At 39.9% G+C, this 18,636-nt stretch overlaps 1 pseudogene; it reads left to right on the top strand.

Moving 5' to 3' along the window:
* The first annotated feature begins 1,911 nt into the window (after window positions 1-1,911).
* Window positions 1,912-17,246, top strand: LOC132314823 (cytochrome P450 78A5-like; annotated as a pseudogene).
* The last annotated feature ends 1,390 nt before the right edge of the window (window positions 17,247-18,636 follow it).

Genomic DNA, 18,636 nt, shown 5'->3' with positions numbered 1-18,636 from the left:
TTTTTTCTCAGAAGTACATTTAATTAATTTGCATAATTTTATTCTAAAATATTTTAATTTTGTAGAGAATTATTTGAATATGAGCAATTTGATTGGTTGGCTTGTACACGTTTTTTCACGCTAAAAACTTTATAAAGAATTTATAACAGTTATTTTAAGGTGCCCCAATATGCTTGCAAGAAGAAAGGAAAAAATGGAAACGATTTCGTTACTCAGGGGCATAAAAGTAATTTCAATCGAGAAGCAATCCTTATATAACCGCCTTCTCACGCTCTTCGTCTCCTTACTCTGCTAGTGTCACAGGGCTAAATTATACCACGAATTTTTGCCTCTGCAATGGCACTTGGGGCCACCAAGTCTCAGCCAACACAACAACACAATACACATAGTATAGAAATGTAAAGAAGGCACACACAGTTTACAGGGACAAGCCCCAACCTTTGCTCATATTAAACATATTACAAAGGAACATGAGTTCGTACAAGGAACAACCAAGGCTCACACCCTCCTCTCTGTCCCCTCTACAAAGCCCACCTTAGCATTATATAGGCCACTCTCAAAACCGCCCATAACTGCCCACTAAGATGATGGATGACACCCCCATCCACCTAGGGTCGTGCTGGCACCCTCTAAATGAGCCAGCACTATAATGCAGTTGACAAGCCCAACTGCTAGACTTGTTGGCATGTTATGCTCATGCCACATAACCACAAGAAGTTACATTCTACATAGTGGAGGAAACCACCCTGAACCGCCTGTGTGTTGGTCCTCTCAGAATTGTGCCACATGTTTGGGAGGTTACTCAGCACTCCCCCACTTCCCATGATGAGTGGGAAGTGCTAGTAACTTCCCCCAACCGACCGAGCCCACTAAGCCACCACCTCTTGTAACCGCAAGCCATGACTTTGTGTTGTCTATGCTCTAGCCACATCTGAGTCAACCTTGTGAACCTAGCCCAAGCCAAGTCCACCAATCTGCACCCACATATATATGTCTCTGAGTGCACGGCGTGCCAAGCCATGCACGCCCGTGCGTGCGCTCGGGTGCACACCAAAGTGCACGCCGGCGCACACACTAGTGCCCTTCTTCGCGCGCCATGTTTGAACCCTCATACGCCCGTGGCTGTGAACCCACCTGGACGCCCATGCGTACGCCGAGCTAGACGCTCGCGCACACTAGGTTGGACGACTGCCCGCGTGCCCACCTGCACCCCCGCACGCGCGCCGCTGCACACCAGCGCGTGTGTCGGTGTCCACTTGTTTGCCCTTTAATATCTTGGATGCTCCCCACTTGTGCAACCATCTTGGAGTGATGCAACACGTGCCCATGCACGTTGGCTAAGCCCTCTAAGCAAGCCATGCCATAGCCCAACCGATGTGCTCTACAGACCCCCCCTAATATAGTCTTAAGGAAATCCAGCACTCTGACAGGAGTAAACATCACCCATGCTTGAGGAGTCATAATGGCCTTTCAGACCTTTCCCGACATCCAAATTGAGTGCCGTCTGTGCCAACCAGCTTCTATGGACTCAAGGTACCTCCCATAAAAGATCCCGAGTCAAAACTCCAAGTTTCACTTTTCGCCATATTTACGAAAGTGCCACTGGGCACCCCCAGTGCACACCGAGCATCCTTTTAAGCATCTTGTGTGCACGGTGAGCATCTTGTGCATGCTGACAACCCCCTGAGCAATCCTCATGGCTGTCTAACCAAAGCCAAAATATTCCCAAGACATGGCATGGCCTTGAAATGCCCATGTCTTCCCTTGGACAACCGTCAAGGGGCTTACAGTTAGCCACTTCGGCACTTCCTACTACACACACTCTTTCTCTCTCCTCCGTTGTTTTCTCTTCCGTTAGAATTCCGCCTCCATTTCTGAACTACCCTCTTTCTCTCTCTAAAACAGCCCAAAATGTCATCCGAATTTTATTCTCTCTGCATTCCTCAAACAGGGTATTCCTCCTCAGTACTCAGTTTCGATCTGTTTCTCTGTGTTCCCCTCTTTGTTGCTTCGTTTGCTTTCTGGTTATCACCTGGTGGACTCGTTTGGGCTCTCTCCAGGGTTGGAATCAGAGGCCATCCTAAAACATCCATTCCAGGACCCTCTAGTCTTCCTCTTCTAGGTCTGGTCTTCGCTTTCACTGGCTCTTTGATTCACAGAGTCCTCGCAAAGCTCGCTCAGAGTTTTACCGCCGTACCGTTAATGATGTTCTAGATTGGGTTCACCCGTTTCATCATTTCAAGCGAACCCGAGACCGCCAAAGACATTCTCAACAGCTCGGCTTTTGCGGATCGACCCATTAAAGAGTCTGCCTATGAGCTTCTCTTCCACAGAGCAATGGGTTTCGCTCCATATGGTGTGTATTGGAGGAATTTGAGGAAAATTTCTGCGACCCATTTGTTCAGTCCCAAGAGAATCGGCTGTTTTGGGGAGTTTCGGCAAAAGATTGGGATCAAAATGGTTGGTGAAATCATGGATTTGATGGAGAGAAATGGAGAGATTGATGTAAAGAGAGTTTTGCATTTTGGGTCTCTGAACAATGTGATGATGAGTGTGTTTGGAAGGTGTTATGAGTTTGGTGGTGTTGGTGATGGGTGTGAACTGGAGGGTTTAGTGAGCGAAGGGTATGAATTGCTTGGTATTTTCAACTGGAGTGACCATTTTCCTCTTTTGGGCTGGTTGGATTTGCAGGGAGTGAGAAAGAGATGCAAAGATTTGGTTGCTAAGGTGAATGTTTTTGTTGGGAAGATCATAGAAGAGCATAGGATGAAGAGGGTTGAAAATGGTTGTGGTGTTAATGACAACTCTGCTGATTTTGTTGATGTCTTGCTTGATTTAGAAATGGAGAACATACTCAATGACTCTGACATGGTTGCAGTTCTTTGGGTAATTTTTTTTATTACCCTTGCTTCTCAACCTTTAATTTTTTAGTTTGTGAATTGTGTTGCTTTTATTGTGCTTATGATGATGATTTAATATTTGCCTCAGTTCTTTAAAACAGATTTCAATGACTCTAAAAATATATAGAGTAACAATTTTTAGACAATACAATGCATGTTCTCCTAAATTATGCATTCTTTTTACCTCAATGAGAATTTCAAATAAATGAATTTTCAAATGTTTACTATATTTTCAAATTGTTTTCTGAGTTTAAGACCTGTGTTCATAAATTAAGTGGTTATCTTCCCTATATATGTATATTTATTTATTCATACTACATGTTTTATCATCAAATATACGAATGTACTATAGGTGAATGGAGGTTTCTGTATTTTTGCAGGAAATGATCTTTAGGGGGACTGATACAGTGGCAATACTCCAAGAGTGGATACTTGCAAGAATGGTTTTACACCCTGGAATCCAAGCCAAAGCCCAATCTGAAATTGACACTGTGGTTGGAACCTCCCGAGCAGTATCCGATTCCGACCTACCTCACCTTCCCTATCTCAGTGCCATAGTGAAGGAAACACTGCCAATGCACCCACTAGGACCATTACTGTCCTGGGCTCAGCTCGCCATCCACGACACCCATGTCGGCCAGCACTTCATTCCGGCTGGCACCACTGCTATGGTAAACATGTGGGCCATTCCTCATGACGAGCAGGTGTGGTCGGAGCCAAATGAGTTCAAACCAGAGAGGTGTACACACAAATTTTGTAAGTCTGCAATAGAAACAAAATATGGAGCAAAATAGAATTTTATTAATTTATGAATGTGGAGTACAGTCATTTGTAATATCTTTTACAAAAAAAGAATGGTCCTCTGATTCGATTTCCTTGTTTTTGGTTAGTTGGATCCAAGGGCTGCACGAGCTTGTTCTTGAATCACTGTGGAATTTGATGAAGAACGGCACGTTGTTGGATGTGCTTGATGTTCTTCGCTTTGGGGTTTTGAGTCTCTAGATTTCTGAGTCTCTGAACTTCTGAATTCTGAATTTGTGTCTGAATTTGTAGACTTCTGAATTTTGAATCCTCTCCCTTTTTCTTCCTCCAGGCCTCTATTTATAGGCTTCTTGGATTAATAGGATGATGACACGTGTCATCTCCTGATAAGGATAAAACTATAACTGGGCCGGGCCGGTTATATTGTGATAATTATCCTTAAAGATAATTATTCAAAATATATTTTATTAGGAATAATTATCGTTTAATTTAATTATCTGGGCTGGGCTAATTAAATAATTTAAGTGGACCAAGCCTGGTAAATTAAATAATTTATTTAAACATTAGGCCTATATTTAATGGGTCCATTCATTAAAACCAAAGCCCACTAAATTTTAGTGTCTACAAATTGCCCCCACTTCAAGTCCCAATTTTGACAAGACTTGTCTCTTTTTCCAAGTGGGACTTGAAGTTTCCTTTTTTTTTTTTTTTCATCTTAATTGTACTTTCCTATTTAAATTGAATTATCTAAATCCCAATACAACTTGGAGGTATCTTGTTGCCTATATATACCCTCAATATTGTAGGGTTTGATATCAATTCCAAAAAAAATCTCTGAAGACTTGTCAGATCACAAATAATTGGTACGTGTATTTCTTCTTCTTCTTCTTTTTTTTTTTTTTTTTTATCTTTTTTTTTTTTTTTTTTTTTTTTTTTTTTTTTTTTTCTCTCCCCACGCATGTAGGAGAATTTTTTTTTTTTTTTTTTTTTTTTTTTTTTTTTTTATCTCTCCAAGCATGTAGGAATTTTTTTTTTTTCTCTCTCCACGCATGTAGGAGAATTTTTTTTTTTTTTTTTTTTTTTTTTTTTTTTCTCCACACATGTAGGACATTTTTTTTTTTTTTTTTTTTTTTTTTTCTCTCCACGCATGTAGGGGCACAATTTTTTTTTTTTTCTAACCCCCTTTTTTTTTTCTTTGCAGGGCTTGATTGGGTATAACAACTTGATTTGTGTTAACCGTAGCAGAAATTGAGTCCTCCTTCTAGACAACACCGATTTGAGCTTTGTTATCCATCATGGTGGTGTTCAAGTGTTTCGCAAAGCAAAAGCTGACTATCTTAGAGAGCGAAAATAGTCAACGAGTCCAAGGAACGACATTAAGTGTATATGACTCACTTTTTGGTCGCAATGCTATTCAAGTGCCTGATTCTAACAATAAACATTGTTCATCTCATTGGACATGCACGGCCACATGCGAACTCACCGACTTTGGTCCTGATCAGATTAATGAAGAATCTATTATCTCTAAAGCCTTGATACTAAATTCTTCACTTCATGAGAGAGTTGTTGAAGAAAACCAGTTTTCACTATTGGGTCTTAATGTTCAGGCGAAGGAAATATCATGGAGTATTCCCTATAAACTTCCTGCTGAATTGCTATACACCAAACTATATTGGGAGTGGTTAGAAGATATCTTGGCGCGTTTCCATGACTTTCTATCAAAACAACAACTATATGGTGCTTTATTCGCCTCCCTATTTTCCTATGATCGTCATGAAGATGTATTCATAGCATTCCTTGAATGTTGGTGCCCAGCCACTAATACACTTCATTGTTCTATTGGCGAGCTATCAATTTCTCTTCGAGATCTATATATGCTAGGTGGTCTCCCTCACCAAGGAACAATTTATGATGAAGTTATTCCTTGTGCAGATGAACTATCAAGAGCTGGAAACAACAAAAATTCTATCCCTTTGAGTTGTCAACACCTATTTTTGGCCTTCTACAGACTTTCCAAGAAGTATAAAGGAGATCAGAATGTGAAGATATCTGACTGGATTAATTTCTGGTTTAAAGGTGCATCAAGACATGCCAAACCTTCAAAGAAATCAACAAAAAATAAAGTTCACCGCCCTATGAGGACTCAAAATCCATCTGGTGTGATCCCTCCTATCCGGTCGATGTCCACCAAAGAGAAAGAAGTATTTATCAACCTTGGTGTAGATGAAACATCGAGAGACACCACTTATCTAGCTACTTTTTTAGCCTGTTGGCTCTGCAAATTTGCCTTACCTGCACACCCTGGCAACATAATTCGTCCTGGGACTTTCAAGGTCGCAAGCATGTTAGCAGATGGCTGTAACATTTATCTTTCCATCCTGGTTCTGGCCAGTATTTACAGAGGCTTGAACGAGGTTGTTTCCTCACCAGATCCTGGAAGCTGCTTTGCGATATTTCCTATTCACTATGTATTTGGATGGTTGAGTGAATATTTCAGAACTAATTTCACCATTCCTAATACCAACTATTGGCCTAGAATGACATTATATGCAAGCGAAGGAGGAGCAAGATAGTTTGACCATTTTGAAGCCCAAAATTTATTCAGATCATGTAAAGGAATAAACTTAACTTGAATGGCTAAAAGATCTTCAAAAGAGCGACTTATTGTAGATAATGGCGAGATGAAAAAGGCTGACTTTGACACCCTAATCAATCTTCGATCATGTTATTTGACATTGCGCCAAAATGACCGTCTTATCATTGAGCCGTATAGTCCACACAGATTTAGCCGACAATTTGGGTACCATCAAGATATTCCTGGAAAATTAAAAAATGACTTTCGTACTTGCACCTTAGAGGAATTTTTAAAGCATTGGAACTCATCCGTTCATTATTCTTCTGGTTGTGATGCATTGCTTCCTTCAACCTTCAGCCACCAAAAATCCTCAGTTACCAGAGCATATGCCAAATGGTGGTCCAACGTATATATTGATCCATTTACATAGAAAGAAACTACCTTAAAGCAATCTAAACGCATGATTTCCCCACCAGAGAAACCAACTAAAATCAGGAAGGTTTTAATTAAGGGGCTGAAGTCAAATCTCCCATCTAAGCCAGTGCCCAAGTTAACCATCAAATCTCATAATGATTGTGACGTTGTTGGAGGATCTAGTAGCCATCACCAAACAGCAGAAGATGTCCCACCACTAATCAATAACCATCGCCGTCGTCAGTTGTCAATGGAGTTAGATGAGGATGTGAAAGCTTATGATGAGGATCGTAACTGGAAGCATGTCACCGACAAAGTGAGACTTGATTCAGTACAGGTATGTGTTGCCACTTCTCTTGATCAATTTTTTACTGGGGTACCTAGCAGTTCACAACCTATACAGGTAACTGTTATTATATATATATATATATATTTTGTACTGCAAATTACCATTATTTATTATTATTATTATTATTATTATTATTATTATTTTTAATAGATAAAAGACAGCAAGGGATTTCTTGGGGAAGATGTCATCATTGTTGCTAACCCAACATGTAGTGAAGAATCTATTTATGGACCGTCTGCCTTAGAGTTGGCCACTGCGATAGGAAAAGGTACAGAGATTTCACCACAAAGAAGCAGAGTTAGTCAACACTCGGATGTTTTGGGGGTTGCTGAAGTGACTAGTCAAGCTATGGAGGTGGTTGAAAATATTGGTAAAGATCATGTAGTTATCCCTTCTTTGATTTTAAAAGAACAGGGTCCACCCTTGCATCGTGTTGCCCCTTCTGAAATGTCAATTTTCAATGCGGAAGAGATCGTTCTTGATGTTCATCGTCGTGCTGCTTTATTCTTTATCGATTTCATAAAGAATATCATACGCGATACTCCTACCGATAAAATACCGTCTCGAGCACCTAAACTTCAAACACTTTATGAAGGACTCGCAAAACTCCCTGTAGACCATTCAGCTTTGAAGAGGCGAATTGACTCATATATCAATAATGCGGCCAATTATATTGCTACATCTTCTTCATATGCCTGTATGATGACTTCAGATTCTCAATCCTAACGATTGGCCAGTATTGATGCACAGCTCACCAACGCTAGGTCTATAGAAGATGATGGTGCTAAGCGTATAGAATCACTTCAATCTAGTTTGAGTGAAGCTAAATTTAAAGAAGCTAGATTAGTGAAAGAATTGCAAGAAGCCAGGGAAGAGACTCAAGGGCTTAAAGTCCTCCTATCAACAACGGATGCACAGTTATCTCAGAAGAAGGAAGCCATCACCAAACTTTGGGAAGATCGAAAATCAATAGAAGAAGCTAACGTCATCTCGAATCGCGATCTTGAAGTAGTGAAGCAACTGGAAGAGATATTGTGGTAAGAACGTGACGAAATTATCGCTATGAAATTTTAGTGTTGATCATCATTGTTTTCCAAAAAAAGTTGTAACTTTGAATTTTAGCAATAAACCAAATGATTTATTATCTCCATTTTATTTACAAAGATGTTATCATTATTTATTTGTTTCACCGTTCACAGTTTATACTCTTGTGGGCCAGGAGTTTATAAAGATTTTTTTTTTTGGGCGCACTGAACTTAGAATAAAAGTCTAAGCTGCCTACGTACCCTTAAAAGAGGGATCAAGTCATCACGTAGTTCAAATAGAGATAAGGGTTTTTTTTTTGGCAATCACAGTTTTAACTCATGTAGGCCAGGAGCATAATGCAGTTTAAGCTCATACGATCAGGACCATTGCCTTCATGGGTAGTAGCGCTTCAGGAATTTGCCATTAATGGGCCCCACTCTTACTCCGTCTTCATCAATAATGAGATATGCGCCGTTAGTATAAACTTCGCGAACAACATATGGTCCATCCCATTTGGATACAAATTTATTTCCCTTGCGATTTATGACAATCGGTCTACGAACAGCTTATACTAAGTCTCGAACTTGAAATGACCGAGGTCGAACTCTCTTATTGAACGCTTTAGAAAGTCGAGCTTGATAACACTCTCGCTGTTGTTGAGCTTCTAATCTCTTTCCATCCAATGCTTCCAGCTCTTGAAGACGTAAGATGGCATTTTCTTTACTTGTAAGACCTTCTTGTATGGCTATCCTTAATGAAGGGATTTGTTGTTCCAATGGAAGAACTGCTTCTACGCCATAGACCAGAGAATATGGAGTTGCTTGAGTAGGTGTCCGATGCGTAGTGCGGTATGCCCATAATGCTTCTTCCATTCGCTCATGCCAATCTCGCTTTGTTTGGCTGACTACTTTCTTCAATAGCTCACATAGAGTCTTATTGAATGCTTCTGCGAGACCATTTGCAGGGGCATTGTACATGGAGGATTTACGTTGTTTGAATCCAAATTTCTCACAAAGGTCAGTTACCCAACTGTTTTTAAAATTCGTCCAGTTATCAGTGATGATGTATCGAGGGACACCATATCGATAAATAATGTTGGACTTGATGAAGTCAACCACTGTTTCCTTTTTCACATGTTTATAGGGTGCAGCTTCCACCCATTTTGAAAAATAATCAGTTGCAACCAAGATATACAAGTGACCTTTTGAAGACTTTTCTAAAGGACCAACTACATCTAATCCCCATGCATCGAACGGCCATGACATCACAGTAGGGTGTAATGGTTCCGGTGGTTGGTGTATGAAGTTAGCATAGAATTGACAGGCTCGACACCTTTTTGCATACTCTAAGCAATCTTTGACCATGGTGGGCCAATAATAACCCATTCTTTTTACGCGAAAGTGCAGCTTTGGACCAGATTGATGAGCTCCACAAATCCCAGAATGTGCCTCCTTCATTGCATGCGTTGCTTCATCATTTCCAAGGCAGCGAAGGAAAAGGCCCTCATAGGAACGCCTATACAATGTATCGTTGTAATAGATGAAATGAGGTGCTCGCCTTCGTATTTCAGTCTTATGGCGTAGGTCTTCGGGAAGCTTTCCATGTTCCAGATAATCAATGATAGGGATTCTCCAGTCTTCTTCCTCTTGTGTCCAACAAGAAACCACATTACTTTCTTCAAATTTATCCTCCAAGACTTGTGGCAAGACCCATCTTTGACATACAGGAACATCAACCAGGTCTTCATCAGTTAACGCCAATGTTGTAGCCAAATTTGCCAAAGCATCAGCTATCCGATTTTCTTTTCTTGGAATGTGCTCTAGTATGACGCTATCAAACCGTTCCAACAAATGAGAGGCGTAACGATGGTACGGTACTAGATCATCTTTCTTAACCTCATGTTCTTTAAGAAGTTGGTTGATCACCAACTTAGAGTCTCCATATATTGCGAGGTTCGTGATGTTCATCTCATTCGCCATTTGAAGGCCGATAATCAAGGCTTAATACTCAGCTACATTATTTGAGCAGTTTTCAGCAAGTGCAAAAGAGTATGGAATGACATGTCTCTTTGGAGAAACAAAAACTACACCTGCTCCAGCCCCATCTGATCGTGCTGCCCCATCAAAAAACATCATCCATGGAGGGAGGATATCCACAAGGAAGACTTCTTCATCAGGAAAATCTTCAGAAATTTCCCAATCGGCTGGAATAGGATGGTCAGCTAAGAAATCAGCTAAGACTTGTCCTTTTACTGCTTTTCGTGGCACATAAATAATTTCAAATTCGTTGAAAAAAATTGACCACCTCGCCAATCGTGCGGAAAGGACCGGCTTAGACATGACATATTTGAGAGGATCTGCCCTTGCAACAAGATGTATCGTATGAGTCAAGAAATAATGCCTCAATTTCTTAAAAGCGAAGACAAGTGCGAGGCATGTTTTTTCAATTAGAGGATAATTTCGCTCCGTCGGGGTGAGTCTGCGACTTAAATAATACAATGCCTTCTCTTTATGTTCTTCATTATTCTGAGCAAGTAAGGCACCCAGCGATTCTTCTTGCGCAGCAATGTAAAGTATGAGTGGCTTTCCAGGTACCGGTGCTCCCAATACCGGAGAATTGAGAAGGTACTTTTTGATGCTATCAAAAGCATTTTGGCATGATTGGTCCCAATTAAATGGAACACCTTTTTTTAGGAGTCGGTTAAAAGGCTGACAACGACCCGCTAAATTTGAGATGAACCGACGAATGAACGCAAGTTGACCTTGTAAACTTCTAAGTTCACGTAAATTCTTTGGTGGCGGCATCTTTTGAATGGCCTCAATTTTATTAGGATCAATCTCAATACCACGATGACGTACGACGTATCCCAGGAATTTCCCTGAAGTCACACCAAATGCACATTTAAGGGGATTCATCTTAAGTTGATATTTTCGAAGGCGATTAAAGACAGTACGTAAATCCTGTAAATGATTTATTCGTTCTTTTGTCTTAACCACCAAGTCATCAACATAACATTCAACAATCTTGTGGAGTATGTCGTCGAAGATCCTTTGCATAGCGCGCTGGTATGTTACTCCCGCATTTTTTAGTCCAAAGGGCATAACTTTGTAACAATATATGCCTTTAGGAGTGCGAAAGGAAGTTAACTCCTCGTCCCTTAGAGTCATTCTTATCTGATTGTACCCAGAGTAACAATCCATAAAAGAGAGAGCTTCATGTCCAGTGGTTGCATCTATAGTGAGCTCAGGGATGGGAAGAGGAAAATCATCTTTTGGGCATGCCTCATTCAAATCACGAAAGTCCACACAGATTCGAATCTGTCCATTTTTCTTCTTCACTGGAACAATGCTCAAAATCCATGTTGGATATTTGACCTCACGGACAAACCCTACTTCAATCAATTTGTTGAGTTCTTCCTCTATCCTTGGAACTAACTCTGGACGGAAGAAACGATGAGACTGCTTAATCGGTCGTGTCCCACGTTTGACAGCGAGATTGTGCACTGCAATTTTAGGATTAAGACCGGGCATCTCTTTGTATGTCCAAGCAAAGACATCCTTATAGTCAGACAATAATTGAAAGTAATCATTTTCTTCTGAGGGGTTTAGGAATGCACTAACAAAAACTGGTTTGGGTAGATCGTCAGTTTTTAAGTTGATTTCTTTGAGTTGATCAATAGTAGCCTGCCCCCGTCTTCTAGTGTTGGTGGAGCTTTCTCGATATCATCTGGTTGTTCACAGTCAGGTTCCTCTTCAACAGTGATGTGGTATGAAGTAACACAAGACGATTCGCCAGTGTCTTCTATTCTATCCACTTTTGCTGATTGATTAGTAAATACAATGGTTTGCCTTCGAGCTTTCAATGTAACATCATTGGTGACATCTATCTCTGTCTTACGTTTCATTCGCGAAGACACTAGGCTCTGAACTTCACTATTATTCACCACGTCGATGTTAGCTTCTTCTGACTTCACAATCTTGCTGTTTTTTAGTGGTGCATCATGGATAGTACCAATTCGAGAAAATACTGACTTTCAAGATTGAGGTTGTGCAGATTTTCTTCCTTGGTCATGAAAGCTCATTCTGTTAAAAACAGAGTTACGAGGCAAATTGCTGATATAAGAACTTAAAACATTTGATTCTTGGCTTGACAACCTGTTAAATACAGATGTTCGATCGCATGGAGCTCTTATACGGTCAAAGACTGATTTTTGATGCCCAGTCTGCTGATCTTGTTCATCCTCAACTTCTTCAAACCCAATGTATGAGGTGCTTGACTTCTTATCCCTCTTTGTGATTTGAATTCGAAGTGGCTCAGAAGCTACGAAACCGAGACCAGACTTAGGTGAAATGATTTTATGCCCTTGATCTTTCAACTTCTTCTATGTCTCATTGAGGCCGTGCACCTTCTCACCGGTGACCTCAGCATTCAGTTTTCCAAGGCTTGCAGGATTTGTAAAATCATACCCCGACTTAGCCAAGAGTTGGTATGCTTTAGGATCGAACCCTTCGTCGGTCCTTTGTTTTGGAAGTGATAAATGATCAACCATAGATTGAGAAGGCCGCACGAACCCTTTTAACTGACACTTGGAAGGCGAAGACTTCTGAATCTTAGGGAGAGGAAGAGTTAACTCTCCTTTAAGCTTTTGCATATCTTCTTTTTCCTTGGTTTGTGACATCTTTAATTTAAATTCCTTAGTTTCAATTATCTCGATAACAGGTGCCTGCCCTTCTTGTCGCTGAGATTTTGGAACATACTTTAAAATAGGTTTCGTCCGATGTGCTTTTATCGAGACCCCTCGCGTTTTAGCTACCTTTACAATGTCTGTCACTGAAACGTCTAGTGGATCACTTAATGCTTCTTTTGCTTTTGTAGATTGAATCTCTTGTGTAGACAGAAGGCTTGGGATGGGCACTTCCGAAGGTATATCATGATCGATATAGAACTTGGCATCGGCAAAATGAGATTCTGCCTCTGTAAATGGCTTATAATCTGCCACAACCGTTTGTACGCCATTTTTATAGAATTTGAAGCACTGATGAAGAGTCGATGGAATGACGCCATTATTATGTATCCAAGGCCTTCCCAACAACAAATTGTAGGATATCTTTGCATCAATCACATGGAATAAGGTTTCTGCTTGGAGCTCGCCAATAGTTAGCTTTGCCCGAATCATGCCGATAGCTCTTTGTCCTCCTTGGTTAAAACCTTGAATAATAAGACGGCTACGTAATAACTCGTCAATTGTGATGCCAAGATTTTTCATCGTAAATTTTGGCATTAGATTCACCGCCGAGCCACCATCAACGAGTAACTCTTCGTTCTTTTATGTAACCGGAGACGAAGAGAGGACAATTGTGCAGCTTCGAACCCAACTGAAGATCCTCGTCCGTGAAAACAATTGGTGCACAACATGACTCAAACGTACCTCTGACCACTTCATCATCATCAGATTTTTCAATGATGGCTGTATTATGGTTCTCTACAGTCTGGACTTCACCTTGATTCTCGTTCTTCTCATCATTAAGGCTTGTTTTCTTAGTTGAAACCATGTAAGTTGTTATAACTTCGTCATTTAGGTATCCTTTTGGAAAGAACTCTTGCAAAGTAATAGGCTTCTGACTCTTTTTGCTTATAGAGGTGTGTTTAGTTGATTGTGTCTTCTTAACCCATTTTCTGTTATGGCCAGACTGTTTATGGTGATATTGGGGTTTCTTCTTCCTTTGCCCTTTGTCAGAATAATTAGTCTGAAAAATATCAGCTTGTTGCTTCCGTGGTTTCTTTTTTGTCACCAGAGTCCATCCTTCTTCATCATCTTGAGGAAAAACCCTTCCAAATGTTGAAATGTCACGTACACTCCCTTGGCCAATATAGATTGGGATTGGTTCCAATGAACCAAACTGGATAGTTGTGCAAGATACCTCTGAAGTTAAAGGTTGAGAATGAGCACTCCCCACGACAGAGGTTGTCAAAGTAGCAGTAGTATGATTTGAAGTTACAACTTCGTCTGTATCCAACAAGATTTTTCCTTGTTTTGCCAGATTCATCACCATCTCCTTGAAGATAAAACACTTCTCAATTGGATGACTGATAATGCGATGATATTTACAGTATTTTGGATCATTGATATGTCCCATCTCTGGAGGACGTTTGCATTCAGGGAGTTCTATAACTTTACTTTCAAGTAAACATTCCAAGATGCCAGGAACATCAGAATCGGGGAAGGGGTATTCTTTCTTCTCTAACTCCTTTAGCGTAGGACGCTGTCTCTCCCTCTCTTGAAACTGGCGAGGCTTTTTATCATCCTTCTTGTCATCTTTAACAGATATCTTGATTGGGGTGGTTGAGATAGCCATTGAATCTTTAGCCGCATTTTTTGATGACTTGTCGCCCTTCTTCCAGTCCTTCTTATCTTTGCGTGGTTCTATAGTCATGGGACTTTTGCCGTCATGGGATTTCATACTGATCTCCATGTCATGGGCACGCGTAGCCAATTCCTCAAATGTGCGAGGTTTTATGCCTTGCAGAATGTAGAGCAGGCCCCAATGCATTCCCTGCATACACATCTCCACAGCAGATACTTCTGACAAACGGTCCTTGCAGTCAAGACTGAGGGCTCTCCACCGATTAATGTAGTCAATTACAGGCTCATCCTTCCATTGCTTCGTGTTAGTCAACTCTATCATATTAACAGTACGTCGAGTGCTATAGAACCTGTTCAAGAATTCTCGTTCCATCTGGTCCCAACTATCAATTGATTCTGACTTTAGGTCAGTGTACCACTCGAACGCATTTCCTTTAAGGGACCGGACAAACTGTTTGACTAGTAAGTCCCCCTCTGTTCCGGTATTGTTACAAGTCTCGACAAAATGGGCAATGTGTTGCTTGGGGTTACCTTTTCCGTCAAATTGCTGAATCTTCGGAGGTTAGTATCCTACATGCATTCTCATACTGTCGATTCTCCTTGTATAGGGCTTTGAGTACATGAGAGTGCTCTGTGAGACACCACCATATTGAGCTCGGATTGTATTCGTTATCATATCTTGCAATTGTTCGACAGATAATGAAGAGACTGAAGAAGAGGTATGATTGGTTTGACCAGTCGCCTGTTCTATCCCCGGCGTCTGGTTTTGACTGGTCGCTTGTTCTGTCACCGGCGTCTGTTTGGGGTTCTCCCTGTGAGTACCTTGTGCTGTAGAATTAGGATTCTCCGTTAGTATTGCTGTGGAAGATGTAGGTTTCCCAGACGGTGGTGGTGTGAAAGTTGCACGATTCCCGGATGGCATTGGTGTTTCACCGAAGGTCTGAACTTCCAATTTATTCATTAGTGTAGCGATTTACAAGTCCTTTTCTTCAATAGTCTTTGTGAGGTTCTCAATGGAATGAGCCATAGTTGCTAGTTGTTCTTCCACCGTAGCAGCTCCAGTTATCATAGCAACAACCACATCTGAGTATGATAGGCCTTGAGAATCCACGTTCCTTGAAATGATTGATTGCTCCGAAGTCTGACGTGGTGACTCTGGGGGTGAACCGACACTAGAGTGAGCATCATAGATAGAACGAAGTGAATCTGGTGGTGGAGCCTCCTCTGGAACAACGTCAAGGTTTTCGACATGTTGAGTTTTCGCGTTCGCCGGTGTTGCAAGATTAGTTTTCACCACATCTTGCTGAAGTTTGAATGACGCCATCGCCTGGGACTTGCTACGTGTCACAGGGCCCGTCAAGGTATTTCCATCGCTTAATTTGGTCTTCGTGCCACTTTTCATGGTGGCTTTAGCGTCGACCTTTGCAATAGCGATGTTTTTTTGGGCTTTCTTGTCTGTCTGAATCTTAGGGGGAGCCATAGAATCTGATAGAGAAGAAACTTGATGGTAGGAGAAAGAGATGAGAGGCAAAGGTGGTCCCACCGGGCGTGCCACAAATTTGTACAGACAAATTTTGTAAGTCTGCAATAGAAACAAAATATGGAGCAAAATAGAATTTTATTAATTTATGAATGTGGAGTACAGTCCTTTGTAATATCTTTTACAAAAAAAGAATGGTCCTCTGATTCGATCTCCTTGTTTTTGGTTGGTTGGATCCAAGGGCTGCACGAGCTTGTTCTTGAATCACTGTGGAATTTGATGAAGAACGGCACGTTGTTGGATATGCTTGATGTTCTTCACTTTTGGGTTTTGAGTCTCTGGATTTCTGAGTCTCTGAACTTCTGAATTCTGAATTTGTGTCTGAATTTGTAGACTTCTGAATTCTGAATCCTCTCCCTTTTTCTTCCTCCAGGCCTCTATTTATAGACTTCTTGGATTAATAGGATGATGACACGTGTCATCTCCTGATAAGGATAAAACTATAACTGGGCCGGGCCGGTTATATTGTGATAATTATCCTTAAAGATAATTATTCAAAATATATTTTATTAGGAATAATTATCGTTTCATTTAATTATCTAGGCTGGGCTAATTAAATAATTTAAGTGGACCAAGCTTGGTAAATTAAATAATTTATTTAAACATTAGGCCTATATTTAATGGGTCCATTCGTTAAAACCAAAGCCCACTAAATTTTAGTGTCTACAAGAGGTTCATGGAGGAGGAGGTTCCCATTATGGGGTTTGATCTCAGGTTGGCTCCTTTCGGCGCTAGGAGGAGGGTCTGTCCCGGTAAAGCCATAGGGCTATTAACCGTTCAGCTTTGGTTAGCCCAGTTGCTTCAGAACTTGAAATGGGTTGCTTCTGATAATGGTGTGGACTTGTCTGCTGAGTGCCTCAAACTCTCCATAGAGATAAAACACCCCTTGGTTTGCAAAGCTGTTGCTAGGGTTCCTGGAAAGTTTGAACAGTGGGGTTTCTGCGTTTTGGAAATTTTACATGGGGTGGTCACACACGCTATCTATTGAAGTATTTGCTGTTTTAGGTTGTCGAAGCAGTAGTGATATTGGCGACAAACTCTTTGGTGATTTTGTTTAATGAACTGGTTTGGTTTTGGTCTGACTGGAGGATTAAGATTCATGGTTTTGCACAGATATGGAATTTTTATGCATTGTACACACCTTTTTTTAACATTTTCTTGTTTTCTTTTTTTTCCCTGAAGGTTAAAGCAACTGACATATATAGAATGAAAAATCGAACCTGGACCATTTGGTCACAAGCACAGCACCCTTACCAACTGGGGTATCACACCACACCTAAAAAATTGTGCGGAAGGATCAATTAATACACCTTTTTTACGTTTTCCATATATAAATAAAGCAACAACAGTTTGTATGCTCACTTTTGTCTTGATATTGTTTACTTTTGCAAAGTCAGACCAGGGCAACGTTTTCATTATGTTATCAATTTATGACTTTTGAACTCCTTATCATTTTAGTTGCATTTATTTACAATCACCACATGTGTTTTGCAAAGATGAAGACAGAATCAAGTTGAAAAATGACAACATAAAAGAATGTTTTTGAACAAAATAATAGATGTAAAAACTTTATATTGATTGATAATTTTTTATTTTATTATATTTTAAGCAAAATTTTTATAAAAATTGAAGAGAAAATTGATCTATCTTATTAACACTAACCATTCATACTTGTCGTTGTAATGCTTGAAACATAAAGTACCAACTCTACGAATGACATAGTCAATCCAATATTGCGTATCTGTATCCATTGTTACACTGCTCTGTAAATGCAAGAGGTTCTAATTCTTATCCAATCTAGTGGGTGGGTTGTTATTAATAGGACACCTATTTAAATACGTTTTTAAATAACGTTTCATAAAGGTATGAATCAACATACAAAATAAGTTGAACAGATTGGACGTAACCCCTAATAATTCATTATAACCCTAAACACTTGTGCTGTTTACAAGTTCAAATTAAGGTAACCCTAATAATTAATTATAACCCTAAATACTTGTGTTATTTACAACTTCAAATTAAGGTAACCCTAATAATTAATTATAACCCTAAAATAAGGTAACCCTAAATCTTTCTAATCCTACAACAAGTAACAGGTTATGCTTCTGTACCAACATTTAACTTATATTTATTTTATAGTGATATGTTAAACCACCATCAGCATTTGATTTTATTTATTTTAATTCACTTACTAAATTACTTGTACATAAATTTCTCATGTAAATAAATCAATTACATTCCCCTATAAACATTAATTGGGGTAGAAAGCAGTCATGTTCGTAAGATATACATATAAATTATGTTAATATTATCAATATATAACTGTAACCCTCAAATAAGTAAACCCTAAAGTAAGAAAACCCTCACATGCTTAACTTGGCAGGTGTAAAAGGAGTTCATAGTATTTAATACTTCAATTATATCTCAACCAATACGCAGTAGTAGCAACTGGTATATATATTATACTTTTAAACACTAGTGTTTCTCCAACGAAATCCATACACTAATATTTTTTTAGGTACAAACATATATTCTTCCAAATCAACGGCTCGACGTCGATATTACGCTATTTTTGTTGGTCAAAAAGTAGGGATATACACGAACCTAGCAAAAGCTAAAACACAGACACGAGGGTTTCCTAATGGCAAGTATTATTCTTACCATATCCATGTAGAGGCCATTCAAATAGTTCATTGATGAAACATG

This window comes from Cornus florida, unplaced genomic scaffold (genome assembly GCF_030987335.1).
Source record: "Cornus florida cultivar Cherokee Brave unplaced genomic scaffold, ASM3098733v1 CherokeeBrave_3.0.0_Hap2_Chr06, whole genome shotgun sequence".
Classification (NCBI taxonomy): domain Eukaryota; kingdom Viridiplantae; phylum Streptophyta; class Magnoliopsida; order Cornales; family Cornaceae; genus Cornus; species Cornus florida.
The sequence above is the reverse complement of the archived record's forward strand: the minus strand, read 5'-3'. Positions and strand labels throughout refer to the sequence as shown.